General features: G+C 45.7%; 1 long non-coding RNA gene across 1 annotated transcript in view; it reads left to right on the top strand.

Moving 5' to 3' along the window:
• Positions 1 to 24,702, top strand: part of LOC141265112 (uncharacterized) — a 64,006-nt gene extending 39,304 nt beyond the window's left edge. The window contains exon 2 of the long non-coding RNA XR_012320047.1: positions 24,234 to 24,702. This is a non-coding gene — a long non-coding RNA (uncharacterized lncRNA). The remainder of the gene's footprint in view (positions 1 to 24,233) is intronic.
• The last annotated feature ends 1,109 nt before the right edge of the window (positions 24,703 to 25,811 follow it).

Raw genomic sequence — 25,811 nt, forward strand, 5'->3', positions numbered from 1 at the left:
ACGACCCAGTAAGAAACGCAAGAAGGGGTTCCGATCAAGTGCACCCAAGTTATCTGAGAGTTGCTGGATCACTTCCCCGGAGGACACAGGACGGCCTCCCATAATCAAGGAGCAGACCGCGCCGCTACTCACCACTACCAGCTCAGCCCTGCCGTCGGCCAGTCACTGACTTCTACTAAACTACTGAAACCAGCATTACCTGGATCACCAAGAGTCTATCCCTACAGAGATCTCACTCCTGGTCTTAAGAATAGACTAAATCCTCGACCCCTACATCAGCCAGCAGCAATAGCGACTGGATTGAATAAGGCCAATTTAGGCTGAAAAGTCCCAATATATTGTCGCCACCAATCACTGGTCTGATTAATCTGATTTATGCTGTATCAATAAATTACACTTTATCACAACTAAGAGAGTGCAATGAATTAACGCTAGTACATTGTCTTGGGCTCACCAGTCCATTGCATCTGCACCTCGCCTAATGACAGAGTGCACGCCAATTTATCTACTTAACATTCTGTTCAAAGGCGGGCAACTAGATTATTACAAGGGATGGAAGGCCTCTCATATGATGATAAGTTGAAATAGTTGAGCTTGTTTAGCTTAGAAAAACGACGCCTCAGAGGGGATCTCATTTACATGTATAAATATATGTGTGGTCAGTACTAAGGACCAGGGGGCACTCATTATGGGTGGAAAAAAGGCAATTCTGGTACCTAAACAGGAAAGGGTTCTTTACAGTCAGAGCAGTCGGACTGTGGAATGCCCTACCACAAGAGGTAGTGATGACCGACACGATAACAGCTTTAAAAAAAAAGGGCTGGACGATTTCCCCAATACACATAACATTGTGGGTTACAGTTAAATTAGACAAAATGTTACGAGTATAGTAGTATATTTTGTACGGTAATAGTAATTACATAACGAGTAGTGTTGAGCCACCCCCTTAGTGTTCGGGTTCGGTTCGTCGAACACCGGTATGTTCGCCGAACTGTTCGTCGAACACCGTTAAAACCAATGGCAGGCAAACAAAATCATATAGAAACACATAGAAAACACCTTCAAAGGTGTCCAAAACCTGACAAACTGCTCAGAAGACACAACTAACACATGGAAAAGTGACAAGTAAATATAGTCATGCGAAAAGAAAGAGGTGGAGGAGTAAAAGGAGGGGGAAACACAGATATAGGCATGTCATGCCCTTCTAAAACCAAAATAGTGAGATGCCGACACGGCTAGTCCGTGTCGCCGGGTTTGTGCCAGAGCTGCGGTGGACCCTGACGGCCAGCCCCCCCTCTCCCAATACTGGTGCCTGTCTGCTGGTGGGTCTAAGCTCTGTAATTTAAATTGTCTCTCTAATTTGAATGAGTACACTTTGAATCCTTTTACAAGGATCTATTGGAGGGCAAGTCTGATGCCAGCAGCCGCGGTAATTCCAGCTCCAGTAGCGTCCACTAAAGCTGCTGCAGTTAAAAAGCTTTTATAAGGATCGAGCTTGGCGGTCCACCGCAAGGCGTCCTACCGCCAGTCCCAGCCCCTTTGCCTTGGGGTGCCTCCCCCGATGCTCTTCACTGAGTGTCCTGGGGGCCCGAAGCATTTCCTTTGAAAAAATTAAGTGTCCAAACTACAGGTGGTGTAGCTTGCTTAACAGGTGGGATAATCCGCTGACTAGCAGACACTGCTACTAGGCCCAAAATATTGCCTGGGCTAGATGCAGTTAAAAATTTGTAATTAGATCTACAGGCAGTGGCTACTCCGCAGACTAGCAGACACTGAAGCTTTGCAGCAGACCTCTGATTCCCAGGCTATAGTATGAGTAAACAGCTCTTCAGACTCAACCATCTGTGTTACCCCAAGCCATAGTGTATGTACTTTCTTACGGTTAAAAGGGGGGGTAGAGACCCGACTCACCTGGAATTGACGATGCCAACGTCATGTAAAACACAGCAAGGGGACTCCAAAAAGAGTTTCCATTTTTTCCAAAAACTGTGGCACAGACACCACTTAAGTGGCATCAATTGTCCCAGAGTTTCTTAAAATGGTTGGTGAGGTGATTTTCCAAAATCCTAAAGCTTTTAGTCTCCCCAGGATGACACAGGTGGGGCAGATGGTGGTTGGACAGGCCCGCTAGGCCGCATTGTAGCACAGTGAGCTTCGCACTGCAACTTATTCTTCATATCCATGTGACGGTTCAAGCATAAAGTACTCAAACTATTGTTTTTTTGGCCTCTACTTAGCTTTTGGTGACAAATGTTACAGATAACATGAGTTGGGTCATCCTTAGACATCTCAAAAAATGCCCAGGCTATGCAAGGTTTAGAGCCCATGCGACTCAAACTAGCAATACTATCAAATGATTGGCTGGGTTAGATGCAGTAAAAAAATTCTTATTAGATACACAGGCGGTGCAGCTTGCTTCGCAGCTGGGCTACTACGCCCAAAGTATTGGTAGACTCTATACTAAATAAGGAAGGATTCACTGACTGTGGTGGCCCCTTCGCGGGCCGTGGTGATTGGTCATCCACTTTCGCTGCCCCTTACACAACAAATTCACAAACATCTCCCGTCGGTTTGGAGTCCCATTATGCCCAACCAAAAACATAGGCCCCACAACAAAGATATCGTTCTTAGGCATCGAAATCGACACCACAGCAAGGTTGTTCCGCCTCCCATGGGAAAAAATACCAAAACATTACACCTGATCTAGGTTTTTTGCGCAGTATGGAAAGTAACACTACAGCAGATGCAAGTATTACTAGGTTTCCTCGTGTTTGCGAGCCGGGTGATGCCAGTCGGAAGGGTTTTTTCTCTTCATTTATCGCCCGCAACAAAAGGGGCATCTAAACCGAGTCATACAATCAGAAACAGCAGGCAGCTACGGGCGGACTTAGAGGTGTGGAAAACCTTCTTATAATCATTCAAAGGTCACACGTTATTTACGTCAGCAGAACAGTCCAACATTGAACTAAGATTATTCACTGGGGCGGCAGAATCAGGTGGATATGCAGCGATACTAAATAACCAATGGTGCACAAGCTTATGGCCTCCGTATTGGGCAGAACAAGTGCTGACAAAAAAACAGACAGTCCTGGAACTGTTTCCAATAGTGGTAGCAATAGAAATATGGGGCGCGCGCCTGGCTAACAAAAATATACGCTTCATAACAAAAAACACCAGCCTAGCGCACTTCATTAATAATATGGCATCATCGTCTCTCCCAGTGCTAGGCCTACTACGCCGGATAGCATTCCTGTGCCTAAAACACAATGTATGGGTCTGCGCTGGCCACGATGCTGAGGGGTCTAACGCTGCTGCTAACGCTTTATCACAATTCAATTGGCAGATTTTCACAGAGCTCCTCCCCAACACCCACCCATCGGGCAACAGTTGCTCAGCCTCCCTATGGTATCTAGTGGCGAATAGTTGATGCCATTAATCAGAGCGTCAGTTGCCCCGTCGATGTAGCAAGCATACGGTAAGGCATGGGAAGAGTGGACACGACTAGTAGCAGGCAGACGGGTTGACCAATGTGAACAAGCCAGATTACAAGTCACCATAGAATTTCTCCACCAGCTAATGATGAGGGGCATATCAGGGGCATTAGTCCAGCGGTGGCTGACCGGAGTAGCATTTCACTTTCAACTACTGAATTGGGGAGATGTGACAAAGAGATTCATCATCAGACAATCCATAAAAGGGTGGAAAAGGGGTCAGCCAAGTCAGGAGTGTAGACATCCCGTCCCGTGTCACTAAAACTGATTTCTCACATCATATTCCTAACACCATTAACATGACATTCACAATTCGGAGCAACACTACTGTCTACTGCATTTGCGATCGCCTTCTTTGGGGCGCTATGCATAAGCGAATTAGTCCCTCAATGCAAAATTACCACCAGTGGAGGCTTATTACACCAGGACGTAGTCATAGCCAATAATGCAATACGTCTACGCATACGCAAATCGAAAACGGTTCCAGCGGGCAGGGGCACTTGGGTACTTCTACAACCCACAAACGGTACGCTGAGTCGGGTAACAATAGTAAAAACATATATAACCATCAGATCACAAAGTAATTTCTTCCTATCACACATTGATGGAACGCCATTATCAAGATACCAGTTCCAAGCTATATTTAATAAATGCCTAACATCGGCAGGGAACCACCCCAAAGATTATGGGACACACTCATTCCGCATAGGCGCGGCCACGGAAGCAGCAAGAGCAGGACTGTCAGAAACGGAAGTTCAGAGGATAGGGAGATGGCGATCCACGTGTTTGGCGAGATACATAAGACCGGACTTGTTATCCTAACGTGGTTTGTTTCTTTTACAGGTGACGCTAAGCCAACAGTGTGGGTGATAGGCCGCTCGTATATATACTGTGCAGAAAAAAGGGCGGAAGTCCGCCCAGGTGGGAGGAAATTTGAGTTTCATAACACATATTTCAACTGGAGAGGTATTAGAGGCCTGCAATGGCCACAGGTACTAATGGAGGTAATCAAGGTAGGGAGAGAGGCAAGAGGTCGGGTCATCTTAGTTATACAGACCGGGGGAAACGACATAGGTTATCACAAGAGCGCATAACTAATGGCAATAATGAAACTAGACACTGAGCGCTTCAGAGAATTTTTCACAAAAATAACTATAGTATGGTCAGAGATTGTGCCGATAGCGGTATGGCAAGGTGCGCGAGACATCACGGCCATTGAACGGACAAGGCGGCTAATAAATATTTGGATGGCAAAATTTATAAGAGACAGGGGCGGTGTAGTGATACGACACCGACAACTGGAAGGAGATAAAGCAGGCCTCACATACGGCCCGACGGTGTTCACTTAATGGATATTGGACTGGACATATTCCTGTCAGGACTCCAGGACGGAGTGGAACAAGCGTTAAGAGTGATGGATGGGGGTCAGAGTCCTGCATATTAGTACGCAGGATCCTCCGTGGCCTGGAAATAGAAAGGACATGTTGGAGTGTTACACTTGTTGGCCAACTTGCCGGTGTGGAGACACAGGGCATGCTGCAACAAGCTGAATTATTTTAGAAATAAAATGCCTTTCTAATGTCATGAGTATAAACAGTTAATAAAGCTGTGACCGATCCTCACCCATCAAGTTGTAAGAGTTACATGATTGTATTGTCAATGAAAGGGGGGCAGTAGGGGGGCTGAGCGTCTGGGTTTGGTTGGGGGTTCCCACAGTCTGCCTAGGCTAGATGCAGTTAAAAATTATTATTAGATACACAGGTGACTCGCCCCCTTGGCCTAGTGTGGACGTGTGTGGGATACCCGGAGCCGGGTCTCTGGGGGTTGTAGAATCCGTGGCGGTGACCCAGTCCCGTGGCTCAGGGTGGTCAGGCCGATGGCGGTATTTTGTGGGGGTTTTAGGTTAATTGTCCGACTACGCCACCCGTGGATTGTGGTCAGTGCGGACCGCCGCTGCAAGGCTGACCGCTGGGGCTGATGTTGTATGCAGCTGAGGTAGTGCGACTCCCCACGGGAAGAGTGCAGCCCCAGGGCAGAGAATGTGGATGATGGGAGTGATGGTGCGCGGGCGTCCCAGCACTAGTAGTGCTGGTGCGGCAATGAAGCACAGAGACGTGGGGTTGCAGTTCAAGTTCTTTACTCACAGTTCTTTATGTCCCAAGTCATTCCGCGGGCAATGACTGCCCAAGCCGTGCTGCGTCCACCAGGCAGGGGGGGTCGGTCAACCCCCAGGCAATTCCAGAGTGTGTCACAGGACTCCCTTCTACTCCTTTCTCTGGCCGTGCCCCACCAGTGACACTACGTCTGTCCAGCTCCCGCGGGCCTTCTCTTGGGAGGGCTTCGTGCTCACCTCCCTAACCCTATGTGGTATGCCTTTCTAGTAGGTGTAGTGAGGGGTCGCACCAAGATATGATCGCGACCGCCGGTCCTTGGCTGAGGATTAGTCGCCTCCACCAACTTGGGATCCGGTACCCAGTTCTGCCAACCCGTCACCCGCAATCTCCTGGGCCTTTGGGGTTCCTTCTGCCTTCGTGTCTCTGGGCCTCTCTTGGTGTTCTGTTCATTTCTTCCTTTCCTTTCTGTTCCTGTCTTTTCTGCTGGCTCTGGCCTCATAGGCTAGGCCCGCCTCCGGAGCAGAGCTCCACAGAGGCCCTGCTCTGTCACTTCCTCTCTCAGACTGAACACTGTTCTAAGATGGTGCCCACCTCTTATACCTCCCTCTCTGTGTATGAGCCCAGGTGATTTGCAACCAATGGGCTCCTGCCTATGCCCAGAAACCCAACCCCTATCTGCTCCTACATCACTGGGTTTTCCTCCCCCCTCCAGCCAGGGACAGATTCTGTCGTGCCTGCATTACTGTCTAATGGGAGCACCGTTGAGCTGTCCCCCGGAAATGGGGTGTGTGTGATGCATGCAGCCTACCGAGCCCTGGTCCACACACCATCCTTACCCGGGAGTGGAATATCACACCTCTGGCAGAGGTGCAATACCCCTATAGCGGCCGAACCCTCGGGGTGCTACACAGGCGGTGCAGCTTGCTTCACAGCTGGGCAACTACGCTGACTAGCAGACACTGAAGCTTTGGAGCAGACCTCTGAGTAAACAACTCTTCAGACTCAACCATCTGTGTTACCCCAAGCCATAGTGTATGTAGTTTCTTACGGTTAAAAGGGGGGGGCCAAACTCGGTTAAAAGGGGGGGGCCCAACCCACCTGTAATTGACAATGCCAACGTCACGTAAAACACAGCAAGGGGACTCAAAAAGAGTCTCCATTTTTTCCAAAAATTTGTGGCACAGACACCACTTAAGTGGCATCAATTGCCCCAGAGTTGCTTAAAACGGTTGGTGAGGTGATTTTACCAAATCCTCAAGCTTTTACTCTCCCCAGGATGACACAGGGGTAGAAAAGTCCTTGCGGATCCATGATTTGTTCATCTTTATGAACGTGAGTCTGTCTACATTCTCAGTGGACAGCCGCGTGCGCTTATCTGTCAGCACACCACCAGCAGCGCTGAACAAACGTTCAGAGAGAACGCTGGCTGCGGGGCACGACAAGATCTCCAAAGCGTGAGTGGCGAGCTCAGGCCATTTTTCCAGATTGGAAGCCCAAAATGAGCAAGGGTCCAGTGACACAGTTATGACTTCGATGTTCACTTGGAGATACTCCTGTACCATCGTCTCTAGGCGTTGACTATGTGTCAGACTTCTTGTCTCCTGTGGCCTGGCAAAGGATGGGCTAAAAAAGTGGTGAAATTATTGTACAAAATTGCTGTTACCAGCAGATACTGTGTTTCTGTTACGGTTTGAGTGCTGAAGACTCGACAGTCCCACGGTTGGCAAGTTAGAACTGTGAGATTCACTACGTGCACCACTGGTGTTTTATGGAAAAGGACATGTAAGATTCTGCAACAGTCTCTGCTGATACTCCTGTATGCGTGAATCCCTTTCTATGACAGGAATTATTTCTGCAAATTTACTTTTGTACCGGGGATCTAAGAGTGTGGCAACCCAGTAGTCAGGATTATTTCGAATTCGGACAATCCGAGGGTCATGTTGCAGGTAGTGCAGGAAGAAGGCACTCATGTGGCTTGCGCATCCAGGAGCACCAAGTCCCTGTTGTGTTGGTGGCGAGGTAAGAATCATGCTTCCTTCCTCTGCCCTCTCCCCCCAACCTCGCACAACAGAAATGTGATCAAGGTCTCCCTCATCTGATGAGTCTTCCATGCCCATCGCCAGTTCGTCCTCCACTTCTTCCTCGGCTCCTGCACCTTCCTCAGCAGTTTGGCTGCTACCATGGGCCCTGGTTAATCCCTCTCCACCACCTTCCCATGCCTGCCGCCTTGGTGCTGCCGACTGTCTGGACCTTGCAGATGTTAGCCCTTCCGCATACAACTCCTCCTCCTCTACTTCCTCCACCTCCTCTTGTCCCACCACCTGACTCCGAATTCTGTTTAACGTGTGCTCCAGCATGTAAATCACCGGAATAGTCATGCTGATAATGGCATCGTCAGCACTAAACATCTTCGTCGCCATTTCAAAACTGTGGAGAAGGGTGCATAGGTCCCTGATCTGAGACCACTCCTCCAGCGTGATTTGCCCCACCTCTGGATCTCGTTGGCCCAGGCTATACATCACAACGTATTGCACCAGGGCTTGTCGGTGCTGCCACAGTTGCTGCAACATGTGCAGAGTTGAATTCCACCGTGTCGGCACATCGCATTTCAGCCGGTGAAGTGGCAGGCCCAACGACTTCTGTAGAGATGTAAGTTGCTGAGCTGCGGGATGCGAACGGCGGAAGTGAGCACACAGCGACCGTGCCCTCTGCAGAAGGCCATCTAGTCCGGGATAGTGGGCTAAAAATTGCTGGACAACCAGGTTCAACACGTGAGCCATACAAGGCACGTGTGTGACATTGCCCCAGCGAAGGCCCGCACCCAGGTTTGCAGCATTGTTGCACACGGCCTTCCCTGGTTGCAGGTCCAGTGGAGACAACCATTCATGAAACTGGTTCCCCAGAGCGGACCACAACTCCTCAGATGTGTGACTCACATTTCCCAGACATTTCAAAGTAAAAACCGCCTGATGACATTGAGCCCTGCTGCCAGCATAGTAAGGAGGTGTGCAGGATTCCTTCTGCGCAGTTAGAAAGTGGGTGGCATTACCAGACAGGCTTTGGGTGCAGGTGGAGGACCGAGAGGAGGTTGAGGAGGCAGAAGCAGTGGAGGAACTTCGAGATAAAGAGGATTGACGCACAACTCGTGGGGACGGCAAGACTTGGACAGCAGCCCCTTGTCCTCCTGTCACCATAGTTACCCAGTGCCCAGTCAGCGACATGTAACGCCCCTGTCCATGCCTACTCGTCCAAGTGTCTGTGGTGAAATGCACCCTGTCACACACAGAGTTTCTCAAAGAAGCGGTGATGTTGTGTGCGACATGCTGGTGGAGCGCAGGCACACTTTTCTTTGAGAAGTAGTGCCGACTGGGCATCTGGTACTGGGGCACTGCGACGGACATAAAGTATCGAAAATCCTCTGTGTCCACCAGGCGGAAAGGCAGCATTTCTGTAGCCAAGAGCTTGCAGATGGTGAAATTCAACCTCTTAGCTTTCTCATGGCTAGGAGGACATGGTCTTTTACTTGTCCACATCTGAGGGACCGAGGGCTGGCTGTTGTGCTTAGACGGGGTTGAGTAGGGTGTCCCCGGCAAACTGCCGGTCTGTGAGGAAGATGCAGGCGGAAAAGTTAGGTTGCCTTGATCCAAAGGTGTCCCCCCAGTCACAGAGGATGAAGAGGCAAAGGATGCACAAGATGGGGCAGACGGTGGTTGGCCAGGCCTGCTAGGCCGCATTGTAGCACAGTGAGCTTCCCACTGCAACTTATGCTTCATATCCATGTGACGGTTCATGCATGAAGTACTCAAACTATGGATTTTTTGGCCTCTACTTAGCTTTTGGTGACAAATGTTACAGATAACACGAGTTGGGTCATTCTTATCGATTTGAAAAAATGCCCAGGCTATGCAAGGCTTAGATCCCATGCGACCTGAAGAGCCACCATGACTTGTGGTCAGAGGCACAGTTGTGTTTGAGGATGCAGTTGTTGACGTGCTTCCAGTACTACATCTCTGTCCAGGAAGGCGCAACTTAACCTCATCGTCACTAGCATCCTCCTCCACCTCCTCTGCTGACCTCATCGACTGGCTGACTGTGGGTTCACAGTAAGTGGGATCTCCAACCTCGTCATCATCACCCTGTGTGTTCTCACACCCGTCGTCCTCAGAGCCAACCTCTTCCTGCTCTGACCGAAAACTGAAGTTGTCTCTCCAATCAGGTATTTGAGTCTCATCATCGTCTTCATCATTGTCTCCACCAACAGGAGTTACAGTTTGGGAACGAGGGTCTACATTATGCTCAGAACCTTCTTCATCTGGTCCTGGATCCGACTCATAAAGATTCTGGGCATCAGTGCAGATCATTTCCTCGTCTGGATTCACAGAAGCTCTGAAGCAGACCTCTGATTCCCAGGCTATAGTATGAGTAAACAGATCTGCAGACTCAACCATCTGTGCTACCCCATACTCAGAAGGGCAGCTGGAGACTTGGGAGCTGTGAGGAAGCAAGTGCGATAGGGGTGACACCTCTGAGGACTGGAGTATTTGTGATGTTGAAGTTGAGGTGGAGGAGAGCCCACTTAAAGGAGCACTTGATATCCGTTGAAGCACCTGCTGTTTTTGTGCCTCATCTGGAATTTGTACCGATGGGTGTGGCCGTAAGAAAGAGATCAGATCACATTGTCCACGAAAAGAAGTAGACATCTTAGTTTGGCTGGAAGATGGTCTTTCTTCTGCAGATGTTACTGTTGCTTTAACACCTTCCCCCACGGACACAAACTTTTTTTCCCTTCCCAACACGCCTATTCCCTTTTCCACCAGCAGCAGGCCTTTTGCCACTCATTTTGGTGGTTAACTAATTGACAACTCTGTAGTTGATTGCACAAAAAACGATGGATGGAAACCGAGCAGAGCTGAGTGGCCAAACTGTGGTACTAGCCCAAAAGGATTGGCTGGGTTAGAAGCAGTAAAACTATTTTATTACATACACAGGTGGTGGAGCTTGGTATAGATGGCCTAATAGAATGAGTGCCACACACTGCTACAGGCCCAAAATTATTTTCCAGGCTAGATGCAGCTAAAAATTATTATTAATTTCAAAGCTGGTGGAGCTTAGTATAGCTGGCCTAATAGAATGAGTACCACACACTGCTACAGGCCCAAAATTATTTTCCGGGCTAGATGCAGCTAAAAATTATTATTAATTTCAAAGCTGGTAGAGCTTGGTATAGATGGCCTAATACAATGAGTACCACACACTGCTACTATGCCCAAAATTATTTTCCGGGCTAGATGCAGCTAAAAATTATTATTAATTTCAAAGCTGGTGGAGTTTGGTATAGATGGCCTAATACAATTAGTACCACACACTGCTACTATGCCCAAAATTATTTTCCGGGCTAGATGCAGCTAAAAATTATTATTAATTTCAAAGCTGGTGGAGCTTGGTATAGATGGCCTAATACAATGAGTACCACACACTGCTACTATGCCCAAAATTATTTTCCAGGCTAGATGCAGCTAAAAATTATTATTAATTTCAAAGCTGGTGGAGCTTGGTATAGATGGCCTAATACAATGAGTAACACACACTGCTACTATGCCCAAAATTATTTTCCGGGCTAGATGCAGCTAAAAATTATTGTTAATTTCAAAGCTGGTGGAGCTTAGTATAGATGGCCTAATACAATGAGTACCACACACTGCTACTATGCCCAAAATTATTTTCCGGCCTAGATGCAGCTAAAAATTATTAGTAATTTCAAAGCTGGTGGAGCTTGGTATAGATGGCCTAATACAATGAGTACCACACACTGCTACTATGCCCAAAATTATTTCCGGCCTAGATACAGCTAAAAATTATTATTAATTTCAAAGCTGGTGGAGCTTGGTATAGATGGCCTAATACAACGAGTACCACACACTGCTACTATGCCCAAAATTATTTTCCGGGCTAGATGCAGCTAAAAATTATTATTAATTTCAAAGCTGGTGGAGCTTGGTATAGATGGCCTAATACAATGAGTACCACACACTGCTACTATGCCCAAAATTATTTTCCGGGCTAGATGCAGCTAAAAATTATTATTAATTTCAAAGCTGGTGGAGCTTGGTATAGATGGCCTAATACAATGAGTACCACACACTGATATTATGCCCAAAATTATTTTCCGGGCTAGATGCAGCTAAAAATTATTATTAATTTCAAAGCTGGTGGAGCTTGGTATAGATGGCCTAATACAATGAGTAACACACACTGATACTATGCCCAAAATATTTTATTTGGCTAGGTGCAGTAAAAATTCATATTACATACACAGGTGGTGTAGCTTGCAACACAGATATGCTACTCCACTGACTAACACACACTGCAAGAGGCCCAAAAGGATTTGCTTATCTAGATTTAGCCAAATGCTGTGAAAAACACTTGCACAGCACTGGCACAGACCTGCCTGGCAAAAAGTGCTAGGAACTGCTGTAACCTAGCCCTCAAAAGGGCTGCAATTACAAACTAGTCCCTACTCCCTAAACCTTTCTGTCTATTTAAGAGAAAATTCGCTTGCTATTCACAGTTATACAATATAGCGCTAACAGCAGCAGCAGTGCCGTCTAACACTCAGCTGCAGCAGTGAGAAAATGGTGGCGACGGGGAAAATGGCTGGGTCTTATAGGGCAAGGACATGTGACATACACAGCCAATGACACATGCCCTTGCTTGTGTGAAAAAAAGCACTTCGCTGCGTGTGTGCGCTGCTGATAGGCTGACAGATTGCACCTCCCCACTGTAAATGCGGGAAAGAAAAAAAAAATGGAGATCTTCATTATTTCTACAGAGATCCATCCCATGCCCCTCCCCCCGCCCACTGTACACTGAAACTGTCTATTAACACTGATTAACATCATTACTGTGAAAAAATCCAGTTATGATTTTGGTGCACGAACAGTTATCGAACATAACCTCGAACAGCCGGATTTTTTTCAAATTGTTCGTGTTCGTTGAACGGCTCGAACACCGTCCCAAACATCTCGAATTTGAGATTGGCGAACAGTTCGAGTCGAACACCGCTCATCTCTAATAACGAGTAACATAATTAGGTTTGATCTAGGGTTCTAGGACTGATCGCCTTTTCTCGGGGAATGAAGGAATTTTTCCCCTGTGACACAAATTGGCTGAATGTGTCCTGGGGTTTTTGCCTTCTTCCGGATCAACAGATTTGGGCATAGGGATATTAGTAATACCATTATTAGAATCACAAGAGTAATACAAAAAAAATGTAATTATAAACGGGTACATATTTAACTGTACTAGTGAAGCAATAATAAAAATGGTAATAATAATACATTTGTGAGGCCTAGTCCCAGTTAGTTAGTAAGTTAGTGTAGGGAGTACAATTGGGGGAGGAAGGTTGAACTTGATGGACCTAGGTCTTTTTTCAACCTATGTTACTATCTTACTATGATCACTGTATCTGGGGTAAAGATAAAGACACATTTTGGAGAATGAAATTAACCAGAGCTAGCTCTGTGCAGTCAATGAGCCAGTAAGAAAAGCTGTGAGTACATGATTGCGTATGTATGTACACATGTGGTCAAAATTGTTGATACCCCTCGTTTAATGAAAGAAAAACCCACAATGGTCACAGAAATAACTTGAATCTGACAAAAGTAATAATAAATTAAAAATCTATGAAAATGAACTAAAGAAAGTCAGACATTGCTTTTCAACCCTGCTTCCACAGAATTTAAAAAAAAAATTTAACTCATGAAATTGGCCTGGACAGAAATGATGGTACCCCTGAAAATAATGTGACAAAAGGGACATGTTAAATCAAGTTGTGTCCACTAATTAGCATCACAGGTGTCTACCATCTTGTAATCAGTCAGTGGGCCTGTATATAGGGCTACAGATACTCACTGTGCTGTTTGGTGACATGGTGTGTACCACACTCAACATGGACCAGAGGAAGCAAAGGAAAGAGTTGTCTCAGGAGATTAGAATGAAAACGATAGATAAGCATGTTAAAGGTAAAGGTTATAAGACCATCTCCAAGCAGCTTGATGTTCCCGTGACTACAGTTGCACATATTATTCAGAAATTTAAGATCCATGGAACTGTAGCCAACCTCCCTGGACGTGGCCGCAGGAGGAAAATTGATGACAAATCAAAGAAACGGATAATACGAATGGTAACAAAAGAGCACAAGATAACTTCTAAAGAGATTAAAGGTAAACTTCAAGCTCAAGGAACATCAGTGTCAGATCGCACCATCTGTCGTTGTTTGATCCAAAGTGGACTTCATGGGAGACGACCAAGGAGAATAACATTGTTGAAAAAAAATCATAAAGAATCCAGACTGGAATTTGCCAAACTACATGTTGACAAGCCACTGTAACATCCCTGGCGGCGTGCTTGCATGGCTTACCACCTCTCACCATGCAAGACCGCAATCTTACTTATCAGGCCAGGCTGCACACTTTGCTCCAGTACCTGCTGTTTGTATGTCTCTTGTCTGCTGGCTTAGGGCGGCGGCGCTGTTACTTCTTGATTCTTAAAGCTACAGTGTGCGCAGTCCTAATGCGTCCCCAGCCTATTGCTGTGAGTCACTGGATACTTAAACCCCCTCCACCCAGTAGGAGGTGCCTGAGCAACACTTTCCATCTGTGTGTTCCTTGCAACTGAGTTGCCAGGTCCTGTCCTGTATCTAGTCTGTTTCTGCCACCCTGGGGGCTGTATAGCCAGGCCTGTTACCTGTAACTGTGACTTCTAGTCAGTTTCCGCCACCCTGGGGGCTGAGTTCCCAGGCTCGTTCCTGTATCTTGTTCCTGGTTCAGATCCTGTCTGAACAGTGTCCTAGTCCGTTACCTGTTTGTCTCTATGTCTGTACCTTCCCCTTTTCCTGCAGTATCTGAACCTGCACCTAACTCCAACTCGTTGTTTCTGTACTTCTGTTTGTGAGTTTTGTGTCCACTCGCTACTTCATTGCAAGTACCTTGTGTGTATCTGGTTCTGCTCGTTTTGTTTCCCTGCCTCTGTATCTAACTCCTGTGTTCCAGCTATCTTCTTGTGTTTTCCAGTCTGTTCCATGTGAACAGAGCCCTGTCCTGTCTACCGCATCTGCGGGTTTTGCTTTGCTCTGCTTGTTCACCGCATCTGCGGTTTTGCTCTGCTCTGCTTGTTCACCGTATCTGCGGGTTTTGCTCTGCTTTGCTTGTTCATCGCATATGCGGTTTTGCTCTGCTCTGCTTGTTCACAGCATCTGCGGGTTTTGCTCTGCTCTGCTTGTTTACCGCACATGCGGTTTTGCTCTGCTCTGCTTGTTCACTGCATCTGCGGGTTTTGCTTTGCTCTGCTTGTTTACCGCACCTGCGGTTTTGCTCTGCTCTGCTTGTTCACAGCATCTGCGGGTTTTGCTCTGCTTTGCTTGTTCACCGCACCTGCGGGTTTTGCTCTGCTCTGCTTGTTCACCACATCTGCGGGTTTTGCTTTGCTCTGCTTGTTTACCGCACCTGCGGTTTTGCTCTGCTCTGCTTGTTCACCGCATCTGCGGGTTTTGCTCTGCTTTGCTTGTTCACCGCACCTGCGGGTTTTGCTCTGCTCTGCTTGTTCACCGCATCTGCGAGTTTTGCTTTGCGCTGCTTGTTTACCGCACCTGCAGTTTTGCTCTGCTCTGCTTACTCACTGCATCTGCGGGTTTTGCTCTGCTCTGCTTGTTCACCGCATCTGCGGGTTTTGCTCTGCTATGCTTGTTTATCGCACCTGCGTTTTTGCTCTGCTCTGCTTGTTCACCGCATCTGCGGGTTTTGCTTTGCTCTGCTTGTCTACCGCACCTGCGGGTTTTGCTCCGCTCTGCTTGTCTACCGCACCTGCGGCTCCGTTCCTGTATCCCAGTCTGTACTGGTCCCTATCCTGCCTACGTTCTTACCTGCCAGTGCCCGCCTGTCTGCATGCCAGCCGTGCCTGCCAGTGCCCACCTGTCTGCATACCAGCTGTGCCTGCAAGTGCCCACCTGTCAACATACCAGCTGTGCCTGTCAATATCCCCCTGTCTGCATACCAGCCATGCCTGCCAGTACCCACCTGTCAATATGCCAGTCTAACCTGCCTGTTCCTGCATTCCCTGGTGTGGGTCAACAGCTGTGACCGGGGTCTGACCTGGAGTAGCACCTGGTCCCTCTGCTCGGTTCCTCCCTGGTTCACGGAGTCAACTGAGCCGCCATGTGACCTTGGTCGGACTGGGTTGATACTCAGTTACGTCCCTCCAGGCACTCCTCGGTTCATGGTCCAGTGGGATCACTAATCACGCTCACGTCAGTCAGTCTGGGCACGAGCGTAACAGCCACAAAGCTTCTGGGACAATGTCCCATGGACAGATGAGACAAAAGTGGAAATTTTTGTCAAGGCACATCAGCTCTATGTTCACAGGTGGAAAAATGAAGCATATCAAGAAAAGAACACTGTCCCTACTGTGAAACATGGAGGAGGCTCTGTTATGTTCTGGAAGACCAAAAAAAGGGGAGGAATAAGATAAAGGGGATGTCTATGATATTCAGAATAAAGACCACATTCCAAAAGAAGAAATAGCCGGAGAGTGAGCTATTGAACAATATATACGTTTTTATTAATTAGTCATAACAATGAAAAAAGAGATATTCTCTAGTTAAAAGTTACAATAAGTCAACGTGGTAATGTGAGAAGCATAACTAGATCAAGGCAGATGGAAAAGTGCCAAGAAAAGGGGAGACCGAATCCCTGTCCACAGAATCCAAACACACCCATAAGTCCAAATTAATCACATGTGTATAGGACAAAGATGCTCAACTAGTAAGTGAACATACAAATATACCCTATACATACATCAGTTGGAGTATATATGATAGGATAATCCTACACAGAGTAATATAAAAGTAGTCATTCAAAAATGTCTAACAATGAGGATAAGTAGCAGTTAATACCATTAGTAAGTATGAAGATCTATAGGTCTTGCTAAGCCATATGATGTATAGCCTAAGTATTACTTAAGCAAGGTAAAAGAGAGATTATGAATGACACGTAATGTACATGTGTGAATGCTCAAGGTTATATTGAATACATTATGTTGGAAGTAATGTTACCTTGAGACATATTGGGCATGTCGGTGTGCGGGTACTGGTGACAGAGAGCTGGCTGCGCGCCTCGACGCGCGTTTCACCTACGTGGCTTCGTCAGGAGGCGTGGCTAGACAGTGTGCTGATGGGTATTTAAGTATGACTCAATGTGAAAGGCTGGCCAATGGGTGTGCGATGTCGTCCAATGTCACGCCCCTCCAGGCAGTCCGGCGAGCTTCGAGCTTCGCGTGTGAGCGGGGCGGAAGTATGTGCCGCTCACCCGTCGTCACAGCAACGCGGGGACGCCGGAAATGCCAGAGGTACCGGAGGCAGCGGGCATGGGATACATATCGCAAAGCGTTATATGTCGATCGCGGTCCCACTCTGGAGCGGTCCCCCGGCATCAGGCGGGTGGCCAGTCCGCCCATGCCAGTGGAGCTCCAGGGTGGTCCGCGAGTGAGTAGAAGAAGTGAGAAAGGATGAGGTCTGTGCTTATCAACAGAGATGTATAGGGAAGATAGTATGCACTCTATGGGGCTACCATAGGCGCATGTCACAATGGAGTATCGTCCCTATCCGTATCAATATCAATAGAATAATGAAAGTAAATAATTAATTAAATCAGTACAATATGCTAAATGTAAAAATAACATAGGCACAGTGGGCATTAAATATATTATAAAATTACATTCATAATTGAATTATACTAATGTTCGGCCCCTGAAAAGATGCGACAACCCGCATATATTGCGCCCACGCATATAAATATCTGATATAACATAATGTATTAATATACATCAGAGTACACAGTCTTTGGCTGCATATGTCGTAGGATCAGCGTTAAAAAAATTCATGTTGATTGATATGGACATCCAGACCAGCGTACTTCCATCAATAGGGCCATGCACGTCAAATGAGTCATATACACTGAAATAAGGCAAACAAAGCAGTTAAAAGTGGAAATGTTATACAATATAAAAATCAAATCTGCTGTTAAAAATAAGGACACTGATTCTATTTAAGCCAGGAAGGGCTTAAAGCTAACATTTTCGTTTAGACCCTTGGGGGCAACTGTATCCAAAATCGTGATCCAGCGTGTCTCTCTTTGCAGTAGTTTCTGTTTAACATTGCCGCCTCTAATGCCGAGCGAAATGTGGTCAATGCCACAGACTACTTTACCTTTAGGGTTGCATTTGTGCGCTGTATAATAGTGCTTAGGAATAGTTTTAAGTGACTCCGGTTCTAGGCATGTGATTGCGTTTTTTATATCACGAATGTGTTCTTGAATGCGAATTTTAAGTAGTCTTGTGGTCATTCCCACATAAATCAATCCGCAGGGGCAGGTGAGGTGATATATCACGGATTCGGTATCACAAGATATGTGATGTACAATTTTGAAAGATTTATCATGAGTTGAGTTTCAAAATTCCATAGTCTTTGGAACAAATTTGCAGATAGAACATCTACTGTAAGAGAAGCTACCCCATGGTGGGCCTTTGCTGCCAAAGATGAAGCGATTACCGGGGGGTATATAATGACTTTTTGAGAGTAAATCACCCAGTGTCTTCGATCTGCGCCAAGAAATGCATGGTTGGGGCGCCAAGTGTTTGCGTAAATCCCTATCTGTGAGGAGGATTGACCAATATTTGGATAGAGTATCTTTAACTTTTCTCCAATTAGCGTTAAATGTGGAGACAAATCTCGGATTTCCGTCCGCTTGCCTGAATCTACATGTATTGTATGACCTGGAGGATGAATCAAGAAGGGCCTGCCTAGAGGTAGAAATAGCTCTAGTCAGGCCCCTATCGATGTCGCGCTGTCTATAGCCTCTACTCCGAAATCTCCCCGCCAGCTCGTTTGCTTGGTCTCTAAACCCATCATCGCTTGAGCAGATCCTGCGTGCCCTCAGGAACTGCCCAATCGGTATAGAACTCTTGAGTTTAGGGGGGTGGGAGGAAGAAAAGTGAAGAAGCGAATTGGTCGATGTTTCTTTACGAAAGATGTTCGTACCTGATGTACCATCCGAGTTTTTTGAAATAAGTAGATCCAGGAAATCGACCTGTTGCTGGCTATATTTCCAGGTCAATTTTATATTAAGGTCATTGGCGTTCAGATTGCCAAGAAACGTTTCCAACTGCGACGTGGAGCCCTGCCATATAAAGAGCACGTCGTCTATATAGCGTGACCAGAGAGCGACCCCATCGTGTCCGGGGGTGTTCAGGACAACCTCCCTCTCCCACAGGCCCAGGAACAGATTTGCATATGAGGGCGCACAAGTCGCCCCCATTGCAGTCCCCTGGAGCTGTAGGAAGGGACGGTCCTTGAACACGAAATAATTGTGTGTGAGGATGAATCTCAATAATTTTAGAATAAACTCAATAAGTTCAACCTTCAAGTTAGTCATGTAAAGAAAGAATTTCGCAGCTTTTATACCCTGGTCATGCCGTATAGACGTATAGAGGGACTCCACGTTGCAGGTTACCAGCCACATATCCTCCTCAAGTGTGACACCATCGAGTCTTCTCAAGACATCCGTGGTATCCCTGACATAGGATGGGAGGGTCTTGACGCATTGCTGCAGGTAAAAGTCAATAAATCCACAAGCAGGTCCACACAGACCCCCGATTCCCGAGACAATAGGTCTGCCCGGAGGAAAAAGGGGGTCCTTGTGGACCTTAGGCAACAGATAAAAGGTAGGGTTCACTGGGAAGTCCGGAACGAGTGCTTCAGCCATCTTTGGTGTAACTACCTTAGATTCCAAAGCATCATCTATCAGGTCCATAAGTTCCCTGCGGAAGATATTCAGTGGAATATTTTCTAATCTCCTATATTTATCAACACAGTCTAGGTGTTTAAATGCCTCCGCTTCGTATAACTCCACCGGCCAGATGACCACATTCCCCCCCTTGTCTGCTCTTTTGATGACAATATTTTTCATGTTCTGTAATTCCTTAATTGCACGACGTTGGGATGCTGAAAGGTTGTACGAATGGATTTTAGAATCCATTCTAATAAAATCTTCCCGTACTAGTTTTACAAAAATTTCAATTTGTGGGCATGAAGACAAGGGGGGGAAAGCCCTGGAACTCCGGTAGAGGTGCACGGGTACGTTCGGTGGTGGCTGTGTTGTTTGTTCCGCTTCTAGTGCTGCTAAGTCTTGGAGCGCGAGGGCCTCAACTGTGGATAGGGGAACCTCTGGGCCCGAAAAGAATTTCTTAAAGTTTAATTTTCTGGCGAATAGTTCTAGATCTTTGATTGCTGTGAAGCAATCAAATCTCTCTACAGGCGAGAAAGAAAGTCCTTTGGATAAAACCTCAGACTGTACTCTAGATAAGGGATTTTTTGATAAATTAATTACCTTTAGAGTTTCTTGGGTCTTTTCTCTCTGAAGTTGTAAGGCCGGTATTTCGTTTTTATAGATGGAGTTCTTGGTTGTAGATGAAATGTGGTCGGGATGTCTTCTGCGTTTGGAGGGGGGCGCTTGTCTAAAAAACGCCCTGCTCCACCGCCACATTCTTCTTCTGAATTGATCGAGGCACTTGAGACTGAATGGGAGCGAAATCTGTTTTTACCCTTGATTTTCCACCGGTAAATGTTATTAGATTGATAATCACTCAAATCTCGGGTGTATTTTTTTGTCTTAATTTTTTGTATTTCGCTCTCCCATTTATTAAGGTCCTCCTCGAGTGCCTGATCAAAACATTTACTTTCTTCTGAGGAGAGTATTGAATATAATTTTTCCCGGATATCGTCGATCTCCTTTTCCACAGGTTCAAGGGCTTTTTTATCCTGTCCAATCAGCAGCTCCAAGAGTGTCCTAGAGCACTTAGTCAGCGTGTCTTCCCATTTGTTAACAAATAGAGGGTCATCAGTTGCTAAGGTAGGAAAAAGCTGAATACGCAAACCTCTTGGCAGGATATCTTTCTGCAAGTAATTTTCTAAGGCAGCTTTATTCCACCAGATTTTGGTGCGTTTTTTAAGTAATTCACAGATTCTAAGCTTCAGGTCCTTAGTATCACAGGTCTCCTTCTCACTAGTAGGCCTCTCTCCAAAAACCACCCCGAGTTGGTTAACCCAGGCTCTATCACGTTTCCTATAATCCATAAAACCTGTTGAGGTTTCTGTAATTACAATAAGTACAACGCCTATTAAGAATTAACTCCTATTTAGACTATAAGACCAAAAAAAGGGGAGGAATAAGATAAAGGGGATGTCTATGATATTCAGAATAAAGACCACATTCCAAAAGAAGAAATAGCCGGAGAGTGAGCTATTGAACAATATATACGTTTTTATTAATTAGTCATAACAATGAAAAAAGAGATATTCTCTAGTTAAAAGTTACAATAAGTCAACGTGGCATTCAAGAACACATTCGTGATATAAAAAACGCAATCACATGCCTAGAACCGGAGTCACTTAAAACTATTCCTAAGCACTATTATACAGCGCACAAATGCAACCCTAAAGGTACAGTAGTCTGTGGCATTGACCACATTTCGCTCGGCATTAGAGGCGGCAATGTTAAACAGAAACTACTGCAAAGAGAGACACGCTGGATCACGATTTTGGATACAGTTGCCCCCAAGGGTCTAAACGAAAATGTTAGCTTTAAGCCCTTCCTGGCTTAAATAGAATCAGTGTCCTTATTTTTAACAGCAGATTTGATTTTTATATTGTATAACATTTCCACTTTTAACTGCTTTGTTTGCCTTATTTCAGTGTATATGACTCATTTGACGTGCATGGCCCTATTGATGGAAGTACGCTGGTCTGGATGTCCATATCAATCAACATGAATTTTTTTAACGCTGATCCTACGACATATGCAGCCAAAGACTGTGTACTCTGATGTATATTAATACATTATGTTATATCAGATATTTATATGCGTGGGCGCAATATATGCGGGTTGTCGCATCTTTTCAGGGGCCGAACATTAGTATAATTCAATTATGAATGTAATTTTATAATATATTTAATGCCCACTGTGCCTATGTTATTTTTACATTTAGCATATTGTACTGATTTAATTAATTATTTACTTTCATTATTCTATTGATATTGATACGGATAGGGACGATACTCCATTGTGACATGCGCCTATGGTAGCCCCATAGAGTGCATACTATCTTCCCTATACATCTCTGTTGATAAGCACAGACCTCATCCTTTCTCACTTCTTCTACTCACTCGCGGACCACCCTGGAGCTCCACTGGCATGGGCGGACTGGCCACCCGCCTGATGCCGGGGGACCGCTCCAGAGTGGGACCGCGATCGACATATAACGCTTTGCGATATGTATCCCATGCCCGCTGCCTCCGGTACCTCTGGCATTTCCGGCGTCCCCGCGTTGCTGTGACGACGGGTGAGCGGCACATACTTCCGCCCCGCTCACATGCGAAGCTCGAAGCTCGCCGGACTGCCTGGAGGGGCGTGACATTGGACGACATCGCACACCCATTGGCCAGCCTTTCACATTGAGTCATACTTAAATACCCATCAGCACACTGTCTAGCCACGCCTCCTGATGAAGCCACGTAGGTGAAACGCGCGTCGAGGCGCGCGGCCAGCTCTCTGTCACCAGTACCCGCACACCGACATGCCCAATATGTCTCAAGGTAACATTACTTCCAACATAATGTATTCAATATAACCTTGAGCATTCACACATGTACATTACGTGTCATTCATAATCTCTCTTTTACCTTGCTTAAGTAATACTTAGGCTATACATCATATGGCTTAGCAAGACCTATAGATCTTCATACTTACTAATGGTATTAACTGCTACTTATCCTCATTGTTAGACATTTTTGAATGACTACTTTTATATTACTCTGTGTAGGATTATCCTATCATATATACTCCAACTGATGTATGTATAGGGTATATTTGTATGTTCACTTAATAGTTGAGCATCTTTGTCCTATACACATGTGATTAATTTGGACTTATGGGTGTGTTTGGATTCTGTGGACAGGGATTCGGTCTCCCCTTTTCTTGGCACTTTTCCATCTGCCTTGATCTAGTTATGCTTCTCACATTACCACGTTGACTTATTGTAACTTTTAACTAGAGAATATCTCTTTTTTCATTGTTATGACTAATTAATAAAAACGTATATATTGTTCAATAGCTCACTCTCCGGCTATTTCTTCTTTTGGAATGTGGTCTTTATTCTGAATATCATAGACATCCCCTTTATCTTATTCCTCCCCTTTTTTGGTCTTATAGTCTAAATAGGAGTTAATTCTTAATATCTGTTATGTTCTGGGGCTGTTTGCTGCATCTGGCACAGGGTGTCTTGAATCTGTGCAGGGTACAATGAAATATCAAGACTATCAAGGGATTCTAGAGAGAAATGTGCTGCCCAGTGTCAGAAAACTTAGTCTCAGTCACAGGTCATGGGTCTTGCAACAGGATAATGACTCAAAACACACAGATAAAAACACTCAGGAATGGCTAAGAGGAAAACATTGGACTATTCTGAAGTGGCCTTCTATGAGCCCTGACCTAAATCCTATTGAGCATCTTTGGAAAGAGCTGAAACATGCCATCTGGAAAAGGCAACCTTCAAATATGAGACAACTGGAGCAGTTTGCTCATGAGGAGCGGGCCAAAATACCTGTCGAGAGGTGCAGAAGTCTCATTGACAGTTACAGGAATCATTTGATTGCAGTGATTGCCTCAAAAGGTTGTTCAACAAAATATTAATTTAAGAGTACCATCATTTCTGTCCAGGCCTATTTCATGAGTTTAATTTTTTTTTTAATTCTGTGGAAGCAGTGTTAAAAAGCAATGTCTGATTTTCATTTGTTCATTTTTATAGATTTTTAATTTATTATTACTTTTGTCAGATTCAAGTTATTTCTGTGACCATTGTGGGTTTTTCTTTCATTAAACCAGGGGTACCAACAATTTTGACCATGTGTGTAGCATTGAACACATGCTGTAACTCAGAAAGAGTACAAGATGGAATTTACAATGTAAGTAGCAATAACAATTCAAGTGTGCATACCTTAAATATGACCGCCCCATCAAGGTCAGTTGTAAACCAGTAGAAATTTTTATGAGAAAAAAATATTTTCTCTTTTAAGTACTGTACATGAAATTCATTTTAATAAAATAACATTAAAAACTGTTCTAAAAGACATATAAGTGCAAAATAGGTCTGTTTATCACTGAACATTTCTTTGAAATGAGAATAACTCATATTTTAACAGCATTAAGTAAGAATGCCAAAGATATAGAATGTGACTGCCCTCATGTTAATCAATAGAAAAGTCTCTCTTTGGACAGAATATTCTATGAATAATGCTACACCTGCATGTGGCATGGCAATGTCGCAATAAAAAAAAGGAAAAAGTTTTCAAAAATAGAAGTAATAGCTTAATTTTATCAATTAACAAAATGCAAAGTGAATGAACAATAGAGAAATCTAATTCAAATCAATATTTGCTGTGATTGCCCTTTTTGTTCAGAACTGCTTCAAAGCATCAATTCTCCTAAGTACACTCACAGTTTTTTTCTTTTTTTTTCTCAAGGAACCCATCAGGGAGATTGCTCCAGACATCTTGCAGAACTAACCGTAGACTCAGCGGTTGGCCAAGACACATCATGCTTACTTCCATTCAAAATCAAAAGATTTACAGCAGTGCCATCATCTCAAAACTGGCAGCAACTAATGGGACCCAGCGACAGCCATCTACTATTCGCAGATCATAGAATCATAGAATGATAGAGTTGGAAGGGACCTCCAGGGTCATCTGGTCCAACCCCTGCTCAAAGCAGGATTCACTAAATCATCTCAGACAGATGTCTGTCCAGCCTCTGTTTGAAGACGTCCATTGAAGGAGAACTCACCACCTCTCATGGCCGCCTGTTCCACTCATTGATCACCCTGTCAAAAAGTTTTTTCTAATATCTAATCTGTGTCTCCTCCCATTCAGTTTCATACCATTGCTTCTAGTCTTTCCTTGTGCAAATGAGAATAAAGATGATCCTTCTACAATGTGACAGCCCTTGAGATATTTGTAGACAGCTATTAAGTCTCCTCTCAGTCTTCTTTTTTGCAAGCTAAACATTCCCAAATCCTATAACCGTTCCTCATAGGACATTATTAGATGTCTGAACAGAAGTGGTCTTCATGGAAGAACTGCGGCTAAAAAGCCATAACTTCCATATGGAAATGTAGCACCCTGAGGATTCGGCTGCTACAGGGGTATTGCACCTCACTCCAGAGGTGTGGTATTCCACTCCCGGGTAAGGATGGAGTGTGGGACTGAGCTCAGTAGGCTGCAGGCACTACATACATCCCATTTCCGGGGGACAGAACTACGGTACTCCCACCAAGTATATGTGCAGGTACGACAGCGTCTGTCCCTGGCTGGAGTGGGAGGGGGGTGGAACATCCCAGTAGTGTAGGGGCAGATAGGGGGAGTAGTCTGGGTAAAGCTAGGAGCTCATTTGGTGCTAGTCACCTGGGCTCACACATAGAGGGAGTATATAAGGTGGGCACCATCTTAGGACAGGGTCTTTTAGCCTGAGAAGCAGAGCAGAGGAGCTCAGCCAGGAGGGCTGACAGGGAGCTGTGGCTCCGGCTGGGCCCAGCTCCAGAGCTAAGCCTGCAAAGGAGAGAGAAGAAAGAAGGACCCAGAGAGAAAGACAGAGGGAACCCCAAGAACCCAGAAACAGACCAGAAAGGGGTGAAGGGTTGGCGGACACGGGTACCGGAACCCGAACTGGTGGAGGCCACTTATCCTCAGCCAGGAACCGGAGGTCGTGGTCAAGATTTACCACGACCCTCACCAAATCCACCAGAAAGGCACACCAAGCATAGGGTCAGGGAACCCAGAGGAGGTTTGACCACTAAGAGACCCGAGGGAGCCGGCCAAAGGTGGATCCCTGGTGGGAACGGCCAGAGACAGAGAGAGAGAAGGGAGCTCAGGACCACGCTTCAGAACTGCCTGGGGGTTAGCCGAGTCCAGGACCTGGTGGACGCAGCACGGCTCGGGTGGTCACTCAAGGCCAGAGTGACTGAGAGAACACTTGTGAGTAAAACCCCTGAAACTGCATCTCCTGACTCTGACTCTTCTTACTGACTGTCACAACCCCCATCATCT

Source organism: Phyllobates terribilis, unplaced genomic scaffold (genome assembly GCF_046119375.1).
Source record: "Phyllobates terribilis strain yellow unplaced genomic scaffold, ASM4611937v1 Scaffold_4__5_contigs__length_816908805, whole genome shotgun sequence".
In the NCBI taxonomy this organism is placed as follows: Eukaryota; Metazoa; Chordata; class Amphibia; order Anura; family Dendrobatidae; genus Phyllobates; species Phyllobates terribilis.